Source organism: Mustela nivalis (genome assembly GCF_964662115.1).
Source record: "Mustela nivalis genome assembly, chromosome: 5".
Taxonomy (NCBI): Eukaryota; Metazoa; Chordata; class Mammalia; order Carnivora; family Mustelidae; genus Mustela; species Mustela nivalis.
In genome coordinates this window covers 67,459,059-67,486,124 of record NC_139024.1, presented here as the reverse complement: position 1 = coordinate 67,486,124, position 27,066 = coordinate 67,459,059, and the positions used below count along the sequence as shown (strand labels likewise).

General features: G+C 39.4%; 1 protein-coding gene across 1 annotated transcript in view; it reads left to right on the top strand.

The window, feature by feature from the left end:
- Positions 1 to 10,979: 10,979 nt before the first annotated feature.
- Positions 10,980 to 27,066, top strand: part of LOC309865597 (uncharacterized protein) — a 49,016-nt gene continuing 32,929 nt past the window's right edge. The window contains exons 1-3 of the mRNA XM_082732106.1: positions 10,980 to 11,358; positions 14,622 to 14,779; positions 16,160 to 16,267. The gene's annotated coding sequence lies outside the window, so the exon portion shown is untranslated. The remainder of the gene's footprint in view (positions 11,359 to 14,621; positions 14,780 to 16,159; positions 16,268 to 27,066) is intronic.

The following is a 27,066-nucleotide window of genomic DNA, read 5'->3' as shown; positions in this document are numbered from 1 at the left end:
AGGCAGCCGCTTAACCAACTGAGCCACCCAGGCGTCCCGCATATTTATTTTTTGATCTAATGCTGACCAGTCCAGCCTCCAAGATCCTCATTAGATAATGTGTGGTAAAAGCTTTTAATGTCTGGGAGAACATTATATTGTGGATCACCAAAATTTAAAATTAAGTATTTTATGGAGAAGAGACCATCATAATTAAAGTGCAACTTTGCAAAGAGTAAGCTATTGTTTTCCTAATTCAGGGTCTCAACATCTTCATTAGCTTATTTTAAGTGTAGCCTAAACCAATGGTTCACCAGATGACAAAAAATATATTTTAACTGAGTTTGACACATTTTATATTTTAGTTGATGGTGTTGATTAATCTTGATGTTTGACTCTTGGTTAAGCAGAGAGGCATGTCTTTTTTTTTTTTTTTTAAAGATTTTATCTATTTATTTGAAAGAGAAAGCAAGCTAGAGAACAAGTGGGGAGTGGCAGTGAGAGAGGGAGAAGCAGACTCCTTGCTGAGCAGGGAGCAGGGAGTCCAATGCAGGGCTTGATCCCAGGACCCCAGGATCATGACCTTAGCTGAAAGCAGACGCTTAACTGACTGAGTTAAGTCAAGTCTGACTGAGTCAAGGCAAGTCTTCCATGTATATATTTGTTATCTTTATTTGCTATGTGGCTGTTAAATAGACAGAGGGGCACCTGGGTGGCTCAGTGGGTTAAAGCCTCTGCCTTCGGCTCAGGTCATGAACCCAGGGTCCTGGAATCGAGCCCTGCATCAGGCTCTCTGCTCAGTGGGGATCCTGCTTCCTCCTCTCTCTCTGCCTGCCTCTCTGCCTACTTGTGATCTGTCAAATAAATAAATAAAAATCTTTAAAAAAAAAAAAAAGGAAAAAAAGACCTTTAGAAGGATCCCTTGAAGGCTCAGACAAGTTCTTGAACAAGATAAAGGTTTAATAGTTATTTGAGACATTAGATAGTTTGGTGGTGGGGTTTCTGTACACTCTTCAGGGAGGAATGACTTTCCTACTGTATTCTCTAGACCCCGCTCTCTTCCTTGATGCCACTCCAGATAGGGGCTTCCACCTGCTTCCAGCCAGTCTCCACCAAACCAAACATTTCCATTCATTCATTTATTTATTGGTTCGTTCAACCAATGTCTGTGGATAATCTACTACATTCCAGTTCTTGTGTTACACTGGGGCTACATAAGAAATCCCCAAATCCATGTCTCTTATTGTAGTCTAGGAAATCACAATACATACGTGTGTGATGCATTGCGGCATACAGATATATTCATTCGCTTTATGTCATATGATTTACAACAGCTCTGTGAGGTAGAGAAGACAGATATTGCTTGCAATTTGTAAATTAGATAGCTGATTATTGTATGTGTGTGGTTTATTTAATTTGTTTATTTGACAGAGAGAGAGAGAGAGAGCTCAACAGGGGTGCAGCAGGAGAGGAAGAAAACAGGCTCTCCCCTGACCATGGATCCCGATGTGAGGCTTGATCCCATGACCGCGAGACCACTACTGGAGCTGAAGGCAGATGCTTAGCTGACTAAGCCACCCAGATGCCCCCTTAATTATTGTGTTTTTGAGAATTGTATCTATACTATACTAGAATGAAAAACTGAAATTGTGTCTATTTGGTACCTGTCAGTGTTGATCTAAAGAATTGTGGTCACAGTGGGATGGTGCGGAGGGAAGCATGTTTGATTGAGGAGATGGGGAGATGAGGAAGTAGAGACAAGGATTACTTAGAAACCTCTTTTGAGGAAGTAGGGAATAGGGTGACAACTGAAGGCAGACATGAGGTCAAGGAAGGTTGTTAAGAGTTTTTTTTTTTTTTTTTTTTTTAAAGATTTTATTTTTAAGTACACCCAACGTGGGGCTCAATTCACAATCCTGAGATCAAGAGTCACATGACATACCAACTGAGCCAGCCAGGCACCCCTCTTAAAAGTTTTCTGAAGCACGGTCATACACTGATAAGAATGAGTCAGTGATAAGGAGAATATTGATGATGCAGGAAAGAGAGAGAGGCAGGGAACAATTGCTAGAAAAGAATTCTCTGAAGAAGTTTGAAGAGGATGAGATCTGGGATAAAAAATAGCCTTAGAAGAGAAGAGAAAGGGTTAATTCAGTTTAGCAGGTGGGAACAAAAAGTATGGCCATGGTGAGGAGGATGGCAGATTTGGTGATTGGAAATGAGATGATTTTCTTCTAACTGACATTTTCCCAGTGAGATAAGAGAACAGTTAGCTAAGGAGCAAGTAGATATTGTCTGAGGTGTAGGAAAAAGGAAAGGTAAGGAAAGGTCATTATATATTCCATTTTATATTTTTAATGTAATAACTTTCTCCCCTTCAACTTCCTCTATAATGATAGAAAACAGTCACCCCCTAGAAATTTACATAATTGTAAAAGTCTTCACTGTTGTCGTTATTATTTATTTACTCTACAGCCATCCATAGAAAGTTTTACTTTAATGTGAGATCACATAGACTACTTGAACATTCCGCCTTACGGGACAAATTTACATTGTGCCACAGGCAAAACAGTGCTTACTATGTTAAGCTTTTTATTGCTCATAATGATGGTTTACTAGTTTTAAGGTTCAAAATATTTGCTGAATTAATGGTGGTTGTTTGTTATTGAATGCTGCGATAATGTCTTATAAAGTTGAGTGATAGTTCTTATAAATTTTCAGCAACATTTTTATATTTCTAAAGGCTACATTAGGAATGGATATTGTGCGGGCCAATTCTCCATGGTGTTTCTCCAGGTCTTGTGACAGCTTTCAATCCATACTCTGTTTTCAAGGGCATTTTCTGTGCACATGGCATAAGACTTTAAAGAAAGAGATCTTTCTGGAATAGAGGGAGAATCTGCTTCCTGACTAAACTGATAAAAATAATAGCTCTCTCTGGAAAAGTTTGGGCAGATATGTTTAGCAACTCCTTATAAGATTGGGGTTTCCCTAAGCTCAGAATTCCCCAGCTGTGATATATACTCAGTAGGATGCAGTACCCACTTAGACCCACTTGCTTTACTCCTCCCATGGGACTTAGGGCACAAGGGGAACCAATATGAATGAATCTCATGTTGCCTGCTGTGCTGTGAGTAGTAAAGTAATTCGTCTCTGACCCAGGAATTTCATGTCTTTGAAGAGCATTTATGACTGTGGCCAGCTAACTTGTTAACTTATAAATAAACATTACAGTCTTTTCACAGTTCCTGACATTTCAAAGGCTGATGTTGGCCCCGTCATTTAGCAGCATTTAAAAATGCAAAGTGTTTTTTCTTTTTCTTTAGAGTTACTTTTGACCCTAATCTTTTCTTTCCATTTTATTATTTTTAAATTTTAGGATTGAATTTATACACATAGTTATCTCAACCAATGTGTAAGACACACAATGTGTCTTAAAGTCCTTCATTAATAATGATTAAATGTTTGACTTTTAAAAATTATAACTTTTCCTCCATTTTTTAAAAAAGAACAGTTATTCTAAGAAGAGTTTTCTTCTGGGTGGAAATAGTAATTGTTTCTGAGTCACAGCAAGCAAAAGATTGAATTTTGAGCTCTGAAGATCACATTCCAGCTAAACAATTTCCCAAGGAACAGAAAGCCCAAGTACTTCCCTAAATATCAAGCAAATGACAGCAATAATTGGTAGGGGACTGCTTTGAACTGACGATGGAGAGCAGCTCACTGTGGTTTACCAAATTTAGACTTGGTAAAATGAAACCTAGTAGGTACAGGCAGAGGAGACACCAGGGTCAGTCAATGGGGCAGGCCAAGGAGAGCCCAGCTGGCTTCTTTCAAAGACTACAACCAAAGAGAGGGTCTTGAAAGTCATCAAAGAGGGAGAGACAGGAGCAACATAAAATACTCTGGAGATGGCAAGGGAAAATTGCATCCTGTGCTTTTAGGACGGCAGGATGTGGGTTGACAGAATCAAACATGGAACTTTTCTACTCAAAAATGAGTCAGGGGATAAGACTGGTGATCAAAGGCAGGATGTAAATAAAGGTCCCAATGCAGCTGGGACCCATGATGCATACCACACAGTGAAACCCAATTGAATTGTTTCCCAACTGGTAAGGAAACATCATGAAATAAATGAAAAGATGCCTAATTCTGGAAAATGTGGTGGGTCTTAGTTAGGTCTCCTGAATTGTCCAGGTTAAAACTTCATTAAATATAATTATTAACCATTTAAATATGCATTTATTCATTTTAAGGAACTTAATGTAAATTTAAGGAGTTAGAATTATAGACCATTAAAACACTCTTTTTTATTAAGCCCACTTCTAAATAAAGGTGTTAGGAATGAATTCCATTTATTTTTAAATTTTTATTTATTTATCTATTTTTCAAAGTAAACTCTATGCTCACTGTGGGGTTTAAACTCATGACTTGAGATCAAGAGTCACGTGTTCCACCCACTGTGCCTGTAGGCACCCCTGTTAAACTACTCTTGTTTGTGACGTATTCTTGTACTCTTGTTGTGACGTAAACTAATTCATGAATCATTGTATTGGATTTCTTCTTAAATGCATTCAAGTAAAAAAAATTCATGAAAATGATAAGCTTTCACAAATATTACTTTTTTGAGGGGTGATAAAATATCAAATAAAGCTATGCTGTTGTACTATTTCTACCTTCTTATTAGAAGCATGTGACCTTTGAGATCTTTTTTTGGATAATACTAGATGAGTACTTCTTTTCTTTTTTCTTGTTTCTCTTTTCTTGAGAAACAAGTTAGAATAGATCATCGGTAATAAAGTGTTTTTCCTTAATGCCAATTTAAAGGAGTTCACAAAAGGACCTTGATTAAAATTTTAATTCTCATGTTTATAGAATGTTGGCTACCCCACCGAAATAAATTGCCTCCACAAGAAAGGGCAATCAAATCAATGGGGGAGTTTGAAGATGAGAAGCTGTATGAAGTTTGCTCCATATGCCATTTATTTAATGAATGTTTAATGCAAGACAGGTGCTTATCTATCTGTCCTTATGGAGCTTACATTCTGGCAGGGGGAGACTGACAACCAACAAATCAAATCATATGCCAGGTGGTGATAAGTGTCATGGAGGAAAATAGAACAGGGAAGAAGGAATGAAGGATGCTGGGAGTGGGATGGGGATGTTGTCTGTCAGACATTGAAAGCACACATCTGATAGCAATGTTCCCTTGCTCGAGCCTTTCAAAGCCACCCCATTACCTTCAGCACCAAGATCACACTTCTAAGACAGATATTCTCCACCCTGCATGGTTTGACCCTTGATGAACTCTCCATTCTCAACTGCTTCAGTGCCTTCTTGAACACTCTTCATTTTGGCCATATTTAGTTACACAAAATACCAGATTATGGCATGCCGTCTCATGCGTCTAGGCCTCTACTTTTTTATGCACCTTAGAATACCTACTCCTGCCTTCCCGGTTCTGTTTACCTAGTAAACTTCTTCTTACCCTTTAAGACTCAGATCTAGTATCATATCTTCTTAGAAGTGCTCTTGGATCCATTTTTCTGCTATCAGGTCAGTTTCAAGCGCTTCCTCTTTTCAGGACCCTGTAAATGGCTCACCCCAGTGCAGCCTACTTATAATTCCACAACACTATATTCCATGCTTCTCTGTTTTAACACCCTTCACACCGTTATACATGGAAGTTTGGAGCTACATGGGTATAAATAAGTAATATCCTCATTTTGAATTGGTTTTCACTGCATTGTGCATTATTTGAGGATAAGATTTGCGTATGTTTGCATTTACACTCTGTGCATGATCATAGTCCCTGGCACATGGGATGCATTTCATAAATATTTTCTCATCAGTACATTTTATATATCAACATTCCAATCAAGTTCTCGATATTGATTGACTTAGCCGCAAAAATCCCTTATAGTGGGGCGCCTGGGTGGCTCAGTGGGTTAAGGCCTCTGCCTTCGGCTCAGGTCATGATCTCGGGGTCCTGGGATCCTGCCCCGCATCGGGGTCTCTGCTTCGCAGGGAGCTGCTTCCCATCCTCTCTCTCTCTGCCTGCCTTTCTGCCTACTTGTGATCTCTGTCAAATGAATAAATTTAAAAAAATCTTAAAAAAAATCCCTTATAGTATTTTCTACACACTAGTATAAAGATATAGTAACATGAATATATCCACCCCAATTTCTTTCTTTTTTTTTTTTTAAACTTTTTGTTATTAGGGATGCCATGTCATATTCTAAGGACATAATAATATATAACATCCATTGAACTCATACTATGAGCCAAGCACTGTTCTAAACATTTTACATGTAACAACTTATTCATTCCTCATGACAGCCCTGGAGATGGGTTTTATCAATTTCCCCATCTTGCATGGCCACAAAATGCTTAAATAACTTGTCCAAGATCTGTCATACAAGTAGATTTCAAACACAGGTAGCCCGACTCTCGTTCTTGTGTTTTTAACCACTATACCATGTTGTCTAATTTTTATTAAGCCTCAGAAATTTAAATTACTCATTCCTTAAGAGAAAGAAAAAGAAGCAGCTGAGAAATATTGGCAGAGAATTTGAACGACTGAAATTTTTAAGGGTTGTTTGGAATGGTGTGGAGGGTGCAAAGTACCTTAGGAATTGTGCCAAAGCTTTGAACTTAAGCCTCTAGGTACAGTAAATTAGACACATGATATTCTCGTCATCTGCTGTCTTCAATAATAATTCATTTAATCCAGTGAAGGATGGTAAGTGCTTTGGAATAAATACAAAATGCTGTGGTTTCCATGGGGTGCAGTAAGAAGATTTAAAACAAATAAGCAACTCTTTGTAGCCTGCAAATAGTTTTCTCACTATACACTATATGTCCTGTTGGTATAATAACAACAAACATTTGAAGAACATGCTCATACGCCCTATTTCATTTGATTCTTTCCACAACTCTGGAAGGTAAATAGTGCATATATGATTCATGTCTTACAGAGGCAACGACTTGAAATGTAAAAAGCATGAATGAGACATGTGAATTACATCTCATATATCTTCTCTTCTCCTTATCCTGCTTTTTAAAATTATTATCAGATAAATGATAAAAAAATCTAAAAAAATTATTATCAGATAAATAAGCTTAATTGCAAATGATGCTATTTAATTAATATAAAGTGATAGTAAAACTGGGACAGTTCTTCATTAATGCTAAAAAAATGATTCCAGAAGTGATATCCCAGAAGAGATAAAAATAGACATATACAGGCCATATGCATAAAATCTCTTAACTTGTAGGACCTTTTAATTGCTTGTCTTACCTACCAGCATTCCAGCTCTTCTGGACGCATTTTTGGCAGCTCCTGCCTCCTACATTCCTCTCTGGGGAGAGCCTGGAAAAACCAGGAATGGTGGTTCCTAGAAATCTGCATGCAGGTCTTAATGATACTTTAGTGATAGTCACCCACAGTTCCCCAGAGGAAGCAAAATATTTCATATATTTTATTTCACGTTGGATCATTCCTACAACTCTAAGTATGTATAGTAGATATTAATGTTCCATCCAGATTTACACATGAATAATTGGTTAGAATAATGTGACTCTATTTTCCTTTTAGAAGTTTCTCCTTGGCCTCTTCATATATGTTTTTGTGAATTTAGTTTTGCTATGAAGCACGAGAAAACATTTCTCTTCTCAAACCTATCATTTCTCACTTTTTTCCATCAAACGAGCAGCACCATCACTCAGTGCTTGAGTAACAAACTTAAGAATTTCTTGATATTTCTCTTTGCCTTCTTTTGACACCAAATCCATTGGCAAGTCCTGATGTCTCTTTTTCTAAATTATAACCCAAACCTGGGACATCTGGGTGGCTCAGCTGGTTAAGTGTCCGACTCTTGCTTTTGGCTCAAGTCATTATCAGTGAGAGATCATGTCCGTTGTGAGCCTCCCGTGGAGTCTTTTATAAGTGGGGAGCACTGAGCCGTGCTCAGTGGGGAGTCTGCTTGAGATTCTCTTTCTCCTTCTCCTTCTGCCCCTCCTTCTGCTTGTGCTCTCCTACCCCTTCTAAAATAAATAATCAATCTTAAAAAATTAATTATAACCCAATCTGTCAACTTCTTTATAGTACAGATATTGTCACTAAATTTAGGGCTAGCATTCCCAGGACTTAGTATAGTATCTGCTATGTCATTGGTACTCAACAAATTATTTCTAAAATCCATATTTCTTTTCCCTCACAAGCAGTGATATTCAAAATATTTAACAATATATATGGCAGGAGCTTGGAGTGTCAGTAGAAATACTGAAGTGCTGTAAGTTCTCTGCTATGCCACATCTTAACCCTTTAGTTACTGAAAAATTTGGAGGTCCTGCAGCAGGTATAGGATGGCTAGGATAGGAAGGTGGCATATTAGAGGATGCAGGACAAGGGAAGCATTTCGGTATTTTAACAACTGAACATTATATTTTGACTTTATCTGTGTGTAACAGCAAATATCAGCTACCACTTTGTCTAAGCTGACATCATTGCTCCCAGGGTTTCTTAGTTTCCACTAACCGCCTAATTTTTATAGTGATGCTTTTAACACAGTAGTTGCAGCAAGTTATTCCCATTTGGAATCCTCCAAAGGACTTCTCAATACCCTTGTAGTAAAACTCAAATTTTTTTAGCCTTACAAATCTTTTTTGGATTCCGCAGTTCATGGTCCTTCAACTAGCTATTTCTCCCCAAATCCTCCCATGACTGTCTTTTCTTAATCACAGGGGAGAACTGAGATATAAGCACACTCCTTCAGAGGGACCTTCTGACTACCCACGATTACAGAGTTTTGCCCATCATTCTGTATCTCATCCCTGAATTGCAATTCCCTACATGGAACTCCTTGCTAGCTGTTGTGTTTGTATTTGTCTTTTCTTTCCTTTTTTTTTTTTTTTAAGATTTTATTTATTTATTTGACAGAGAGAGATCACAAGTAGGGAGAGATGCAGGCAGAGAGAGAGGGCAAAGCAGGCTCCCTGCTGAGCAGAGAGCTTGATGTGGGACTTGATCCCAGGACCCTGAGATCATGACCTGAGCCGAAGGCAGAGGCTTAACCCACTGAGCCACCCAGGTACCCCTGTATTTGTCTTTCCTGTCTCATTCTCCCCACATAAATTAATCAGAGCACTGGAATGTTCTCTCTCTTGTTCATTGCAGTATCCACAGGACCACCTAGGGCAGTGCCAGGCATGTAATAGGCTCTTAATAAATATTTGTCTTTCGATCAAATGAAGGAGCCAGATACGCTCCTGGGCTAGAGTGCTGATGAGTCCTGATAGCACCATTTCTTTTTCTTTTTTTTAAAGATTTTATTTATTTATTTGAGAGAGAGAGAGAGGACCCATGAGCCAGGGGAAGGACAGAGAAGTAGACTCCCCCTGAGCAGGGAGCGAGAAGTAGGACTTGATCCCAGGGATCATGACCTGAGCTGAAGGCAGACTCCTAACCCACTGAGCCTCCCAGATGCCCAACTGTAGCATTTCTTAAGTTTCAGAAGATACTTAATTTTTAAAAAAATTATTTATTTTAGAGAGCGAGAGTGAGAGAGAAAGCACAAGTGGGAGGGGCAGGAGAGGGAGAGAATCTCAAGCAGACTCTGTGCTCAGTGTGGGGCCCGATGGAAGGCTTCATCTCATCACCCAGAGACTGTGACCTGAGCCGAAATCAAGAGTTGAGAGATTAACTGATGCACCACCCAGGCACCCTAGGAAATATTTAATTTTTGTTAACGTGCTTATCAACTGAATATCACAACAGTAAAAGTGTATGTAGCTACTTTTTGAAGATGATCCTGTCAATAATTTGCTAAAATGGAAGTATTTTAAAATATGAATGTATTAGAGAAGAAGACAAAATGCTTCTCTCATAATAGGCTAGGCAAAAAAAAATTTTTTTTTTTTAAAATCTGAACTATGTAGTTTGGGAAATGTTACTGGAAATGTCCTCATCCAAGAAAAGTAACTTGAGTCCTCATCTCATTTTACAGAAAACATCCTGGCAGCCAATATTACCATGTTGCAGCTATAATAAACAAGTGTATTTACCTAAATATTAACTAATCAGCAGGAATAGTCCATAGATTAAAAAAAAAGAGAGAGAGAGAGAGAGAGAGAGAGAGAGACTGAGATACAAAGATTGGGAATATAAAGTGCTCTATTGAAATAAGGCAGGAAAGAAGAAATCTGCTACATTTCTTATTCTCTTTTAATTTTAGTTTTGTAAATTCTAAGTAGTATCCGATAAGAGTTTAGTATAGTATCATGGCATAATCCAGCAGCTTTGTGATCTGCAGACTATTTACGACATTAAAAAAAGGGCAGACAGGCCCCCAGTGAATGCCGAATTCATATATGAATGTGGAAATATTATGACCGCTGGACATGACTTGTCCTCGATTCCTCAGGAATAATCAGTTTTAGAGGGTCCAGGGAGAGCTTTTCCTGTTGGAGATTTTCTTTGTCTGTTTCCGTCAGCTGTATCTGATAGGAGTTAGGCTAAAAGTGAAACACAACATTCTGACAGTGAATCCGGCAGACAGATTCTTGGCTGCATTCTCAGCAGCACTTGAACTTCTGCTAAGCATGTGATGAAAGAGTGTTTTCAACTGCACCAGCTGTGGAGAGGTTAATAAAACAAAAGAGGAGAAACAAAAGTGCTCACTGCAGAAAGCTTCTGACTTTACTGATTTTTCTGGTTACAAACAGTAGGTCAGAGAGCTCTAACCATGGCATCGTTTTGGCCTTGAAATCATTTTAAACAAGTTGGGCTTCTAAATTAAAAGTTTAAAGATGATAAATAAGTTGCACATCCAAATGCAATTCTACGTATTTTGATCCAGGAACTTGAAAGTTCATACTTTGCCAGAGACCGGTGGGAGTTAGGAAAACTGTTTATTTTATTGGAAACTTAGGTAGCTCCTCCCACAAATAGAAAACTGCATGCCAGCTTTCTGAATCTCCAGATATGTGGAAGTCAAGGTGGTCTGTGGCCTGGGAGCAGAGACTTGTGTTTTCTGTCCCTCTTCCTGTGTCCCGCAGCTCCAGGAAAGTTCCATGGAATGTGGAGCCTTGGCCAACCTGCCTCTCAGGAGGGGATTCTGTAATCCTGTCTTGCGCAGAGAAGGTCAGTTGCTGACCCAAGAACCATTTAAACTGGAAGAAAAATGAAACAGTACCCTGGGGGACTGACAGCAGGGGCCTTACTCTACACGTTAGAGCGCAGCACGCAGGACAGGAGAACTATCCACTCACCTCTCGGTGTCCTCCAGAGGCCCTCAAGCCCCTGTAGCTGAGGTCCAACACTCAACGTGCTAGGTCATCTCTGCGCTACCCATGAGCATTCCCATGAGCTGAAGACAGGTAAGCTACGGAGTCCCCTCGCTTTGCACAGTAATAAGGCTTCCATCAGGAGGAGAGACACAAAACCACTCTCACCGTCGACTTCACTCCTGGCCATCAGCCGGGAGGCCTGTTATGTATGTAAGTGTCTGAGGGTACAATGGATATGATCTACAACCTGTCGTCTGGGAGATATGGCCTCTATGTTTGTTGGATTAAATGGGGGCAGAAAAAGTTGTGGACATATAAAATTTGTAATATGTGAGAGAAGCTTTAAAAGGTATTTTTTAAAGTGATAGTTTGGTTATATTTTTAGTTATATGTATATATTTTAAAGATTTCATTTATTCATTTAACAAAGGGAGAGAGAGATTGAGAGCACAAGCAAGGGGGGAGGGGCAGAGAGCAGGATGCGGGCCTTGATCCCAGGACCTGGGACCATGACCCGAGCCAAAAGGCAAACGCCCAACAGACCAAGGCAGGCAGGTGCCCGAGTTATACATTTTTTAAAGTTATTTATGTCTTCATAAATTTCGGTCTTCATCATCTCAGCTGTGAGACTCAGAATCAGAAAACTATGAGATAAAATTGATTGTGTTAGAGACCATTTCTGAATAGTTGCAGGACTCCCTGCAACTAGTCCCAGCGCTGGACGCCTTCCCCTTCTCCTCCCGACCCTCCAGGATTCAAGCCCCCCTTAAGCTCATCCATTCTCTTTCCCTTAGCATCTTCTCTCCGTTGAGCAGAGATCCTCATGGAGCCTTCTCGGTGACTCATGGTTTCATTCTCTCAAGCAAGGGAGCAACACGGCAGCAAACATAGGAAGCAAAGAACACCTCTGTCCTGTACCTGAAGACAATCCGCTGTACAACATCTTGATTTATTAGGTTTATAAGTTAGGGAATGATTAATTACAGCAGTGAGGGATCTGTCCTTTTAGGCTGTTATTTGCCACAGGATAAGGAATGGGATGCAGTTGATGCAAATGTGATTTGCAGAGAGGTCTGGTTTGGAGTACTTGAAGTCTCACGGAGAGGTGTCCTTTGGACAAAGTGTTCGAAGGGGTAAAGAGAGCACTGGGGCAAAAGTGGGAAGGTGTTGAGTTGGAAGGAACAGTATGTGAGACGCGAAGTACCCCCCATTCTGTGCAATGTAACTATAAAATTGTCAAATGATGATTTGCATGTCAAGATAATGGTAATTTCCACTTCATTTTCACTCTGCAGCTGGCCTGCAAAGAAGAGAGTAATGTGTAGTGTTTTTCCATCTCCCATCTTACTCTCAATAATTCAAACCACCTAACATTTACCTATGCATCACTTATAGACATTGACCATTTAAGAAACAGAAACAAGGGGCACCTGGGTGGCTCAGTCCTTTGGCTCAGGTCATGATCCCAGAGTCCTGGGATTAAGCCCCACCTCCGGCTCCCTGCTCCATGGGGAGTCTGCTTCTCCCTCTCCCCCTCCTGTTGCTTGTGTTCTCTCTCTTGCTGTCTCTCTCTCTCTGTTAAATAAATAAAATAAAATCTTTTAAAAAAAAGAGAGAAAGAAACAAAATGACAGTTCCAGGTGCGACATCTTCAAAGATCACATTTATAGTGTTACTCTTCACTTCCAAGCAAAGCTGTATTTTTAGGGTGACTAACGTAGTTTTTGGGACCTCGGTTTTTCATGTCGAAAGTAGGGCTCACAGTACTTGGCTAAATATAAAGAAGATAATTCAGCATATATATAATCACGTTACCTAGCAGAGAATAGGCAAACCAGTTTACAGTTCTGCATCCTTCCGCATAAGAAATACAGCACCTACTGAAGTTGATAGAGAGGTAAACATAAATGAATTCCCATAATATAGTCTTTAAAACACATATAATCAACCAGCCAAATTAGATTTGAGGAGACACTTGGCTTCTAATTCAGAGACTACTTCATCTTTGCATTTCTGTCAGAGCTTTTGGAATGTGTGAATACGTTCAAGTGGGCCATAAGCAAACAAAAGTTTCAAATCTTCGTCTGGGTTTGGAAGAAGTAGAAATAGCATAACTCTTGGCCCCGAGACTCTGTGGCTTTCCCAAGAGACAAGATGTGCTGGGCGTGGAGCCTTAGATTGTGGAGGAGCAAGATTACATGGCTTGGAACAAAATATTATTCTACATGGCCCAACAAGACATGTTATCAGATACTTAGTACTGGCTGCCTACCTGGGCAGTGCACCAAAAAGAAGAGTGTGGGGTAGAGGAAATAATTATTGGAGGCTCTTATTCAACACCTCCCATGGGAGGGAGCCCTGGTACTGAGTCTCTTTTGCTGCTGTTGGGGGTAAAATATCCTTTTCTCCTGTTTTCAGGAATATGTTGCTTGAGTCAAATGATTATTTTAAAATTTCAAAATAACAGCATTAGCTTTAGCAAACAGAAAAGATCCTTTGCTGTTCCTGCTACTGCCAGCCACTGAGAGAGGCCTGGTGAGAGCTGAATCAGTGAGGGGCACAATAGGGTCTCCCCCTCCCCCGGGGACTCTCTTTTTGTGGGTTCTTCCCCGAGGGAGTTGAGTAAAGCACTCAATATGCAGAAAGATGGCCAGCCGCTGGCAGGTTACCTCTGGCTTGCAGCTAAACAAAATAAACAAAACAAGGGACCCATTGCAACATTTGAGAACTTTGCTTTGATAATCGAGAACCTGGAAAATTTTTGCAGCATAGATTCTCCAGTTCGTTCTCCCACAAAAGTTTGCTAGCCTGCTTGGCTGAGTCTGATTTTTGTTTATTCTAAAACTGTCCGTGAGTATATCTATTTCCACATAGGGACCACAATGCACAGAATATCTGCATGTCCTTGCCTTATCAGGGTTCAGATTCTCCCTGGAGTATCTGCTGTTTAATATCTCAAACAAATACAATATTGTAGAGTGAAAATCTACAAATAACTTTCTTTCTTTCTTTCTTTCTTTCTTTTTTTTTTTTTTTTTAAGATTTTATTTATTTATTTGACAGAGAGAAATCACAAGTAGGCAGAGAGGCAGGCAGAGAGAGAGCAGGAGGAAGTAGGCTCCCTGCTGAGCAGAGAGCCCAATGCGGGACTCGATCCCAGGACCCTGAGATCATGACCTGAGCCAAAGGCAGCGGCTTAACCACTGAGCCACCCAGGCGCCCTACAAATAACTTTCTAGAAAGTACAAATGGAAGCAGATTTCTTCTTTTTGGACTGTCTGCTTCATTCTCATAAGTTATTTTATTTTAATTAATTAATTTTTTAAAAAAGATACTATTTATTTATTTGACAGGGAGCGCACAAGTAGGCAGAGAGGCAGACAGAGAGAGAGGGGGAAGCAGGCTCTCTGTTGAGCAGAGAGCCCAGATGTGGGGCTCAATCCCAGGACCCTGAGATCACGAACGAGCTGAAGGCAGTGTCCTAAACCACTGAGGCACCCAGGTGCCCCGCGTAAGTAATTTTAAATGGTAAATTTTTAAAAAGGTTTTATGATCTTTTAATCATGTACTAGAAAGTGAAAGACACTGGAAAAACCAGTTTTGAGATACTAATGACTTTCTGTAAAAGTCTGTAACATTGCTCTTAAAAATCAAGGCCAAACGTAAATATTTATAGATTTGTCAGATTAGTTTCTGTGGGTCTTTGTTCAAGAAGAGAGGATCCCCCCCCAAAGACTTATTTATTGAATCACCAATATGATTTTTAAATTGTTGTCACTCTTTAAAATTTTCAGTTATTGGTGGTTTTGTGTCAGTTTTATCTGCTATTAAGGCTTCTTCTCCTCCTTTCATCAATGAGAGATCTGGATAATATCCTCACCGTTATATCTTCTTCCTCATCACCATCCCCATCTTTACCACCACCATCATCATCACCACCACCCCGACCATCATCATCCCCAGTATCCTCATCACCATCATCATCACCACCACCAACCATAATCATCACTCCCCCATCATCATGACCATCATTATCATCCCTACATCCTCCTCCTCCTCATCACCACTATCACCACCACCATCATCATCCCCACCATCCTCACCATCATCACCACCACCAATCATCATCATCATCCCCACCATCATCACTACCATCCTTACCACCATCACCATCACCACACCATCATCATCATCATCCCCACCATCCTCATCACCATCTTCACCACCACTACCATCATCACCACCACCATCATCGTCATCCTCACCATCATCACCACCACCACCACCATCATCATCACCACCACCTCATCATCAACACTATCATCATATTACTCACTTGGAACCATTATACATCCATTATGTTCATTGTCGTAATAACCCTAAAGTGTTTACAGGTAAGGGTCTGAAAGTTAAAGCTCCAAGGACTCAAGGCTAGTAAGTGATGGCTCTGGTAGAATTTGAAGTCAAGTTTGTCTCTTTCAAAATTCTTACTTGTCCCTAATTCTGAAACATGCAAAATTCTCAAAATCCAAAATATTGCCTCTCTGGTCATGGTAATAGTTAATTTATAATCCTTAATATATCCAGTGGAGCAAATCTTTGCCTTTAAATTGCCCTGTGTTTGTTCCTCAGAATCTCTGAGGATCTAGCGCTATCCCACACTATAAACTCTGTTGGTTTTGTTCTGTTCTCAAGGCATTCAATTCTCTGCCAGAAAACAGTTCAAACATGTTGGAAGAATCAAGCTTCCTGAATTGGGCAATGCATGATTTGGTTTAAAACTGATATAACAATCGGAAATTCTGCTTATCCACTGAATCATATTGATTACATGCCAGAGTCTTGTTTTTTATCCTAACCACACTCATCCCATTTTTTTTTTCATCCACAGAATTCTCATAGCCTACAAAGCAAATTTCAAAACAGATATACAAAGGGATGAAAAGGCTTAGGTAACTTGATAAAAATTACAAAGGGGAAATTAATTACAAAGATAACTGTAAGTATCCGGAATATATAAGTAGCATCCAAGTTCCCAAAAATGAAATCATGTTATTTTATATTTTCAGAAAATGGAAAAAGAAAAACGCCCCTCAGAGTAAAAATAAAAGAAGAGATAAAGCCTAAAAATGGAAAGCAACCAGGGAGATAAAATGAAAGACAAACAGGAATGTTTAGAAAAATCAGATAACAGCGATCCAAAAGAGAGAACCCTCAGGACAGAGAAACACACAAAGATAAATACTGATGGAAAATAATCAGGGCACAAGGTTATAATTCAAAGTAAAATTTCCAAATTGCATATCCTGTTTGAAATGTGTATCTTAGAGTTTCCATGTGCTTGCTGCAGTGAGGAAGGGCACTGGATCTGGAATCAGAGGTCCTGGTTTGGGGTCTGGCTCAGTCATTTGTTATCTCTGTTTACTTGGACAAGCTACTCAAGGCCTTGTTTTCTAACATATAGATCAAAGAGATGCTGTTAAATGTCTTCCAGTGCGAAAGAACTTAATCTAGCAATGAGTAGAATTTCGAATGACAACCTACATGGCAAGATAGCATTTTCTTACCTTTTACTGATACTGTACTGATGACAAGTTGCACAGGACTCAATAGCAGTCAAAGAATGTCTTCTTTAAAAACAATAGCTTTACCCTATCACTGTCACAGCCACATTTTGCTAACGTTATGTCAACAGCATCTTACATTTTATTGCATGTGGTGGATATCTGATTTTCCTTACTGGTTAGAAACTGACTAAGCAAATAAAAGGTTAACGTTTTAAGGTCTATTGCCATTCTTGAGGTCTATATTAAATCAGTGTACAATCGGTCACTATTGTCATTTGGGTCCTCTGTAGAATATACTTTAGCTTTCTGCTCAAATTCTCCCTGTAATTGTCAAAACTGTAAAACCTTTAATTTCAAATACACAACAATGCATAAAAGTATAGTGCTGTAGTTAGCATAAATTTTAAGATGGTCTAATAGGATGCATGTTAGAAGTAAAGGTGAGTTTGACATTATAATTTCATAAAGAATTTAAAGTCACATGGATAATTTTTTTTTTCTGATAATGAAGAAGAGCTCTTTCCCCATCTTTTATTGTGTTTTTTAATGCCAATACCCTTGAGTAATATAAAAGTTAAGTTCTTCCTCTCTTTAACCCTGCCTCCCCATTCCATGTTCTCTCTCTTTCTTTCTCTCTCTCTCGCTCTCAATCTCACACACACACACACACACACACACGCACACGCACATGCACACGCACACATACCTTTGAGCACATCAGTGGAAGATGCAGGCATTTCTCATTTAGGGAATAATGAACACAGGCATTAAGGAAGGCAGGTGTTAAACGTGAGCTCATGTTGGAGTTTGAGAAGCTGGTTTGAGGGAAGGAAGCATAGATGGGAATCAGTATAATCTGAGCAGAGCTATTCCTTCTCTCAGAGCTCCATAACTTTTAGCTATGAGATCTTGAAACATTATTTAACCCTCTGAAGCACAGTATCCTAATCTGTAATGTGACTATAAAAATAGGATCTATGTTATAGGATTATCAGTAACAAATGAAAGTACTTACTTCTGTGCTCTGTAAGCTCTCAAAAAAAGTAAACTGTTCAATCCACCTTTTTTGGATGTAAATTGGTGGATTTTTTTTTATTAAATTAAAATAAGGGAGTATTCAAATGAATAAAAGTAAGAAAAGTAAGTGTGAAACCCTTATAAAGATTATAAGAGAGACTTTTGAATTCTAGAATAACATATTTAGAATACAGAAATTACTAAGACCAAGTCATGAACAAATCAGAAAAATGTAAATAGTTAATTATTCAGAAAGTGGTATTAGATATATAGATGTATTTACACAGGAGTCAGAAAAAATAACTTATCAGTGAGGTTGAAACAGATTTATAGCAGAAATGGGGCTAACAAAGGCTGGTGCCTCTGTTCTCTCAAAGAGATTTACCAAATAAGAATGGTCCCCTAGTACAATGATAGCTACTTTTAATTATTCTATGTTTGTCAGTTGTCTTAACTTGGAAGAATTTCTTTCTTATTGGTTTTCTCAGCCATTATTGATTGTGTGGGTAGATTAAAAGCATCCAGTGTCAGTTAACTTTAAAAGAATCAATAACCAGATTATCACACACACACACACACACACACACACACACACACACACACACACACACATTAGTAAGTGAAGGCAGAAGCCAATGCAGTAAAGGGACTCCCTATGCTTCCTTGGAGAGGAAGTCATTTTGGAGAAGAAGTACTGGATTAGTCCTGACCCCCCTTCAGTCCTACTCATTCATGTCTTCATAACTGCGGGGTCCTGGGGTAGGTGAGCAGGACAATAGTCCAGGATTAAATGAGCTTCCAGTCACAGTAGGGAGCCTGGTCAGTCTCAGACTATCAAGGTGCACAGAGAACAGGTACATGCCTTTGCTTAAGGTGGTTTGAAAAAGGTGAGATTCCTCCATGACATAGATGATTTCGAGCCATATATGATAGTCTTTTCTACCATCTCCTTCAGCCATGGGGCTCTTAAAAAATATCACATCCTTGTTTTTTTTTTTTTTTTTACATCCTTGTTTTTTTAATCGCTCTTTAACAGTATTCCATTCTAACTGAGGAATGCATGTGTGTCTATGTTTCTCATAAGCTAAGGAGAATTCAAATGTTGCATAATTAGAACTTTATTTTTTCATATAAAATTAGCTTTCAGATGGAAAATATAGATATGGGTAAGAAATCAGATAGTCTTTTAGAAATCAGGTTCTTTAATACCTTAAACAGTGGAAAAATATAAGAAATTGGTAGAAATGTATATTTTACATTTATTTTTGGATATGTAAGTATCATCTACCCCTCTTCTTGTTTGCTTCTAGGGTTCTGATTAATTTTATTATATAACTTAACTTTTTTAGTGGTCTAAAGTTTATAAATACAAGATCTATATTCCTTCCATATTATAAATCCTATTTTCCTAAGAATAAATACTATTTTTGCCTTTCTCAACAACGTAAATAGGCAATTAGGAGACAGAAAGAAGAGATAGCATGTTACTTTAGAAAACCTTCATTTATTTGGACTTATTTAATATGCATCAGAAACACACACTGTAAAGACTATTTATATATTTTGTATATACTTTGTATATAAATAAAGAACAAAAGTAGATACACTGAAGGAACAGAATAATTAAAAAATTACAGCAGTTACTAGATTTCAGGACTTTTTCAGTTGTTTCTACAATATTTTAAAAATATTTTTCAGAAGGTATACTATTAAACTTTATGATATTGTGCCAAAGGGAATATACCGCATATAAATGCTTAAGATGCAATTGGAATCAGCAGGAAACATCCTGTAATTTGTTATCATGGCACCATAAAAATACGGAGTTATTTATTTAAAGCATAAATGAATAAATCTTTTAACAGTCACTTCCGACCTCCATTTTACTGATAAAAACCTGGTGAGAATATTGTTTATTAGAATAAAATACAGAATTTTGGACTTCCACTCTAAATTATTTACGAGTTCTCACTTTTATTTTTTCACAGTAGTGGAAATAGAAACCCAGGAGCAAAAGGGAATCAGGGGTAACTTTGAAGGTATGAGTTGGACCAGACTCCTGACCACCATCAGGATCTCAACCATGGGGACAACAAAGTGGCTTTCTCATGGGTATCTTGATTTTCAAGTTCTGGTCTCTCTTTCCTTTATAATATTTCTGTTTCCCTACCACCCCCATTTTGCCTTTTTACAAGTCTTTATGAGTTATGGGCATGATGTCCACCATAGGAAGGACTCTGAAGGGTTTTAATGATGTTAACTGCTAATGTTTCTTAAATGCTAGGTGTCAGGTAACTTCATTAAATTCTTGGTCTGTAAAGGAGCTTCTCTTTTCTTTATTGTTCAATGCCTTGGACAAAGAAGGAAGTTTTATCAAAATTGTGAGTGACACAAAATTAGGAGGATTAGCTAATGAGTTTGAAAACAAAAAAGAATTCACTAGAAGTATTGCATATGTTAGAAAGGTCGGTTGCATCAAAGAAGTGGAAGTGCAACAGGATAAATGAAAAAATTTTACATTTAGACTTAAATAATCAACGCCTCACGTGGAGAATGGTGAAAATATGATTTGGTGAGAAATGTTAAAAAAAAAATTGGGGGTTTTAAGGCGAGTTCACGTAACCCAAGAGTGTGCATCTGTTCCTAAATACCTAAGTCAGTCATAAGCTCTATTAATTGAAATATAGCATTCACATCAAGGGAATTATTAGTCTAACCTCATTCTGCCGGTCACACAGGAAGTGCTGTATTGAGTCCTGGGCACCACATTTTAAGAGAGAAGTTGACAGCAAACTGGAACATGTTCAAAGGAGGGGCCGTGAAGTGTCTGGAAACCATATCATATAAGGAGTAACTGGGGGAATGTGTTCATTTAACCCGAGAAAATGACAAGTTGTGTTAAAAATTTCAAAGGCTGTTCTCCAGAAGACCGGGTAGATTTTTCTGCAGAGCTAGGGTATGGGGAGCAGTCACGGGGTGGCATCTTTAGGTTCCTAGAAGAAAAGGCTTTGCCAATAATTAAAGTTATTTACGGACGGGGTGACTCAGTCTCAGGGAGTCACCGGCTGCGAGGAGGGCTGGGCGGGGTCTGCGCGCTCACCTGGGAGAGGTAGGCGAGGCTGCCAGGTCCTTCTGAGTCGGAGGTCGAGTCCCTGGCAATACTCTATCTTGTTTCCTCCAAGAAGCAGAGTCGCGGCCTCGGGTCCACTTTTCCTCTTAGTAGCTAAGGCGCATTTTTATTTCCATGAAAACACCCACTCGGGACACTCCTGTGCCTCCGGGGCATAAAGCGGACGCGCCCTCCGCCCTCGCAGACAGATGTGCGCATGCGCGCGCGCAGAGCGGGTCCACACTCGCGTTTACGTCTTTCCTCTTCTTACCGTCTCTTAATTTTTTAGGAAAGGGGACAAGGTAGTAGGTGACAACAGTAAAATCCATTGAAATCCAAGTCACCGTCAGCAGCTGTAGCAGGAACCTTTTCTCTCCAGGTTTGTGAGTCTGACTACCGTAGTTGCTGTGTCGCTTGACACGCATGGGTCGGGCTGTGACCTTGCATCTTGGGCGGGAGAAGCTACCCTGGAGAGAAAGAGGTCAACACGGATGTTTGCTCTATAATGAAAATCACGAAGGTGTTGCATTAAGTTACAAAAGACGAAGTTGCAGGTGCCTGTGGAATTTCTTGGGGACGATAGAGTAGAAACGTCGTGTGACGCGAACAGGCTAAATAAAATCGACTATTGTTGGCATCCCTCTGGATAGGGTTTTCTGAAGATCTTTGTGCATTAGTGACTGCTGTATTCTTCACTGTAAATGCTTCATTCGGGAAGACCAGGTCATTTATCTGTGAACTGAGAAATGGACTTTGTGTAGATGAGACTTTCTCTTCCTTGATTCCTCCTGCCCTCTTGTCTCCTTCCCATCCCCCATCGTCCTCCTCCTCCTGTTCCACCTCCTCTTTTTCCTCTTTCCTTTTTGCTTTCTCCTCTTTCCCCTTCTCTTCCTCCTCTTTCTCCTTGTCTTTCTCTTCCTCCTTCTCCTTTTTGTTTTTCTCACAAAGGGGCACGATTTTTTGGACCTCTCTCCACAGCCCCCACACCCGGTATTGGGTCTAAGGATTAAGAATGTTTTCTTGGCTTTAGCTCGGACATTTTAACTTTTTCCTCCGCATTGCTGTTTGCTGACTCCACAACTTTGCAGTGTCTTTTTTTTTTTTTTTTTTCCTTCTTAGATAACAAACAAGGCGGCATAAATTATGGAGAAATTATTAATAAAATCTCAAGAAGTCAACTCAGCATGTGTTGAATAATGGCCGTGGGATGGTTTCCCTATGGTTGCGAGCTCCAGCCAGGCAGCCCTGGCCCGGGTGGCTCAGCCCGCTTGCCCTGTGTGGTTTGGGGCCTTTAACTATGGGGTAAGTCATTAACTGGCTGGGGAAGCAGCAGCACATTGTTCTGTTATTTTCAAACCACAACAGCCTCTGTGGAATCCAAGAGCCATAAAGACACGTTCTGATGCTGCCTGACAGAGGTATAATTCATGAACTCTATAATTTAAAAGGATTTCAATGCAATTGTAAAACTAATAAAAAATAAATTGCTTTTGGGGAACACTGGTACCTTTTTTAATCGATTGATTCTATTAATTTAAAAATACAATCAGCCTGGTAGCTCTCTGTGTGTGTGAAGATAAGAAAGATTAAATCTGATGCCAGTAGTTTCAAGTAAATTCATAACATTGCTGTCCGACCCAAGAGGGGGTAAAGAGAGAGTGAGAGAGAGAGAAGAGAAAAAAAGAAAATCCCGGAACAATTTATGGCCTATAGCCAGTAACAAAGTGTTTCTTTCTGTACCTTTATATCATTCCCCCCACCCCGTAACTGCTGATTATGCCCAAGTTGAAAAAAGAAAAAAAAAAAAGTTTTGGTAACTTTCTAGAAGGTTTAGATTTCAGTCTGGATTGAAAAAAAAAAAAGAACCTCATACGAAGGGCTCTTTTTAATCAGATAATTGACCAGTCAGTAATTTTAGCTTGTCTGTGACACACCAGTTGGCAGGTACAGAGGCACGCAGCCCTGTGCTTTCGCCTCCATTCCCCCTTCTCTGCCTTCTGGGACTGTCAGTGAGCTTCCCTGTCTTATTGCTGGTCCCCAGAGCCTGTCCCCCGACGTTTTGAAGTTCAGAAAAGGAGAGCCAGCTGTCAGAGGTGTCCGTGCAGATGGCACAAAAGGGACTCCATCCCTCCATCACCCACCTGGGGGGACAAGGAAGGCCCCACTGAGCAGCTGTCTCTGATCCAGAGCACCCACGTTTCACACTGATCCCTAGTTTCCTGAAATCCTGGCTCTAAAGCTGTTTGGGAGGCTTTGGTGGGGCTTTAAATACAAGTACATTAACTCCTCTATTTTAACTCCCTCATCATGAGTAATGGCAACTCAAAAATGCCCTCTATAATGTCACGTCACAAAAGGCTCTGAAAATTATCCCTGACCCCTATTGTCTGCCCGTTTTCTTTGATTCCTTCCCGACTCATCACGTTCCCTGGCAGCCATGAATGAAATGTAACATGCTAAATGACTGACATCCATTAAAGCTCCTGGACAAGTCTTGGACCAGGTTTTGAAAGGCCCTTGGAAGAAAAAGGATTGTGTGCTCTTTGAATCTTGGTCTGCTGAACGGCTGCCAAGTGAGGGCTGCTGCATTCAAAGGGCTGAGTGAATAAATGAGAATAACATCCTTGGGGACCTGCTGGATCGGCTTACCTCTGAAAATGCTCAGCTTCACAAAGGGTCAGAGTCACAAGGTAAATGAAAATGGCTACAAGGGGACTTTGATGGCCGAAGCCCGGTAACAGTAGAGGACTTGAAAGAAAACTTTATTTAAAAAAATAAAAAAAAGAGGAAAAAGAAAGAAGGGGGGGTGGGGGAACCTCAGAACTGCAAAGTCAATTGATAAGAACAAAACTCTTCGAGAGCCAATCTATGAATATTTGTGAATTATACGTGGGCGGTGCATAGATGAGTGTGTGCACTTACGAACATGTATAAACTCTTCATCTACCCACAGCTGTAAACATCATGAATTAATTTTATTTTACACTGGAATAAAAACTGGGTCAAGCCTATTAGCTCATTTTCGTGGTGTGTGTAAGGACTCTAATTTTGATCTTAGGTGCAAGTGATAAAAATCTAATGAGCCATCAAACATGTGATTTCTTTGGTCACTCCTTGTTTTGTAAAAATTTTTAAAAAGATTTATTTATTTATTTTGTTGGGGAGGGGCAGAGGGAGAGGAGGAAGCCGTGTGCAGACAACCCACTGAGTTTGGAGATCATGACCTGAGCTAAACGGAGAGTCAGAGGCTCAACCGACTGAGCCACCCAGGTGCACCACTTCTTGTTTTTGTTTTGTTTATTTTGCCTACATGTGATTTCTCAATTAGAATGATTTCTATTTATCACTTTAATGGAGGTGCATTAGAAGCAAATTCTAGGCAATAAATAAATAAATGAATGAATCAGAAAATCACAGGAATTCTTGACATGTTTCCATAGAGACTCCACATGGTACCTGCCACAGGATCAGTCTTAGGAAGCTTCTCTGGCTACTGACTTTTTTCAGCTTATTTTTAGATATGTACACTTAGGAAGCATAAAGAGATCCTATTGAATTCGTTACATAAGAATGCCTCCAGTGAAGATTTAAATGAAGTTCTGGTCCCTCCTTTGATTCAGCAAATGACAATGACAATGGAGGCTGTGACTCAATGGGGTGAAAACTTGTTGACAGAGGGCTGCCTTGGCCTTGTGGGCATGATTTCCAGTAGCTGTGATATGTTATATAAATTTAACCTTGGAGAGTATAGTGGATTGAATGGTGTCCTCCCCGCATCCCCCCAACCCTTCCAAGAAGATATGTCTACATAGAATCTTTGAATCTGAACTTACTTGGAAAAGTTTTTTTTGCAGAAGAAATCAAGTTAAAGAATTCAAGAGAAGGTCATTGTGGATTAGGGTGTGTTCTAAATCCAATGACAAGTGTCCCTGTAAGAGAGAAGGGAGAAGGAAATGTGAAGACAGAGGCAGAGATTGGAGCAATGTGTCTACAAGCCAAGGAATGCCAAGAGTCACTGGTAGCCACCAGAAGCTAGCAGGGAGGCATAGAACAGATTCTCCTGTGGAGTCTCAGAAGGAACGACCCCAATGACACCTTGATTTTGGACTTCTGACCTCCAGAACTGTGGGAGAATAAAGTTCTGTCATTTTAAGCCATGCAGTGTGTGTGGTAGCTCCAGGGAATGGATACAGTTGGCCATGACCCAGTGTACTACTGTAATCACAAGGCCATCCAGCTTGGGATTGCTGCTCTTCTATAAGGTCAGGCAGTCCACTGATTGTTGGATCACCCTGGTGATGGGGGTACACTCTGCCCAAGCTCTTCCCTTTTGTCATTTTCCCATGATAATGCTTCCTGGCTTCCAGCAAGGAAGCATGCATATCTCCTCAAGTCATTATTTAGATAATGTCTGTAAAGAAAAATATTGTTCCCCCAAACTCATGAGTGTATGGGAAAATACTCTTATTGTATTCCAAACAGTTATCAGAATCAAGGCTGCTGGTGTAAAGGAAGGTCACCCTACTTCACAAGACAACCATGTGTCAATAGCAAAATTAACTGTTCAGGAATGAGGAATAGAGGTTTTCAGTGTCTTATATTCCAACTTGCTAGTTTGTTACCTATAGTTATGAGTCATTGTGTTAACGATTTGATTGGTGTTTTGAGGTTATTATGTAACACATTTTAATTTTTCTTTCAACTTAAAATAATGCAAATTTGGATTTCTGATACTGTTTTCTTTCAAAATCTCTGCTAATCAAGAATAAACAATGTATGTTGTATAGGAGAGGTCGGTACTTACCTGTATTTGTGCATGTATATATTTTAAAGGGGCACAATTATATTTTATTTATAAAAGATTTTATTTATTTATTTGACAGAGAGAGATCACAAATAGGCAGAGAGGCAGGCAGAGTGAGAGGGGGAAGCAGACTCCCTGCTGAGCAGAGCTCGATCCCAGGACCCTGAAATCATGACCTGAGCCGAAGGCAGAGGCTTAACTCACTGAGCCACCCAGTTACCCCTACAGTTATATTTTAAAGAAGATTTTTTGTTAAAAGACACAACTTACTATCTTTTCCTAAGTATCTGAGTTAAAAATCTTTGGGAGTGGCCAATTGAATATAAATTTAAAATCCTTCCACATAAACGAGTTCTGGGAGATTCTTCTTTAGTTTTTATTTATGGTACTAGATAAAAGAAACAAAACAGACTGTTTCTAGGACATACGAATGGTACAAGAACACATAATAAGCTTGAGGTCTTACAAATTAGATTGATTGAACAAAATACTTTCTGTTTTTAAATAAAAATTTCAAGGAATGCAACATTTGGGGAAGTATCTCGAGTATACCTAATTATCAACAAGAAGTTTCTAGGTGTCAGTGGCCAGAAAAAGTTAATCTGTTTTCCTGCTTCAGTAATTCCCATGGAGTAAGATACTGGAAAAAATGGCTGAAAGTGTAGATTTATAAAGCAGGAGTTGTAACAAACAGTTAATAGGTAAATGTCCATTTGACTGTTTAAAATCTATGTATGGAAGGAATCCTCGTTGCAAAAACAGACAAACAAAATGTATATAATCCAGAGTGGGTATATCACTATTGTGTGTTCTAAAAATCCCATCTTTTTTTTTTTTAATGCCAAGTAAGACTGACACATGGAATTCATTACACTCTAGCTAATGGTTTCAGTCAAATTTATAACAGAGCTGAGTAGGCAGCGAGCATTTCTGGACCTGTGTCTCCAATCACAGGGAACCCAGAGACACAAGCATTCACACACAGAGGAAATTCGGTGCCCAGACTACTGAAGGCTAATTCCTCTGCCACCTACATTTTTCACTCCCATGAATAAAATAAGTTGTTTTGTTTTAAAAAATTAATTTAGCCTCTGTGAAAGGCCAAAATAAAGGATTGGTAGGATATATGATATTTTAGGATAAATGGTGTTGATTTTTGTTTTAGCTTTGCACCATGGTAAGTTCAGAGTAGAGTCTGATAAAATGGAAGGAAAACACTAGATTTCCTGATTATGACATTGCAGGATATGCAGTTTGTATGTGGAAGAAATAAGAAACAGTGATTTATTGACACTGGAAGT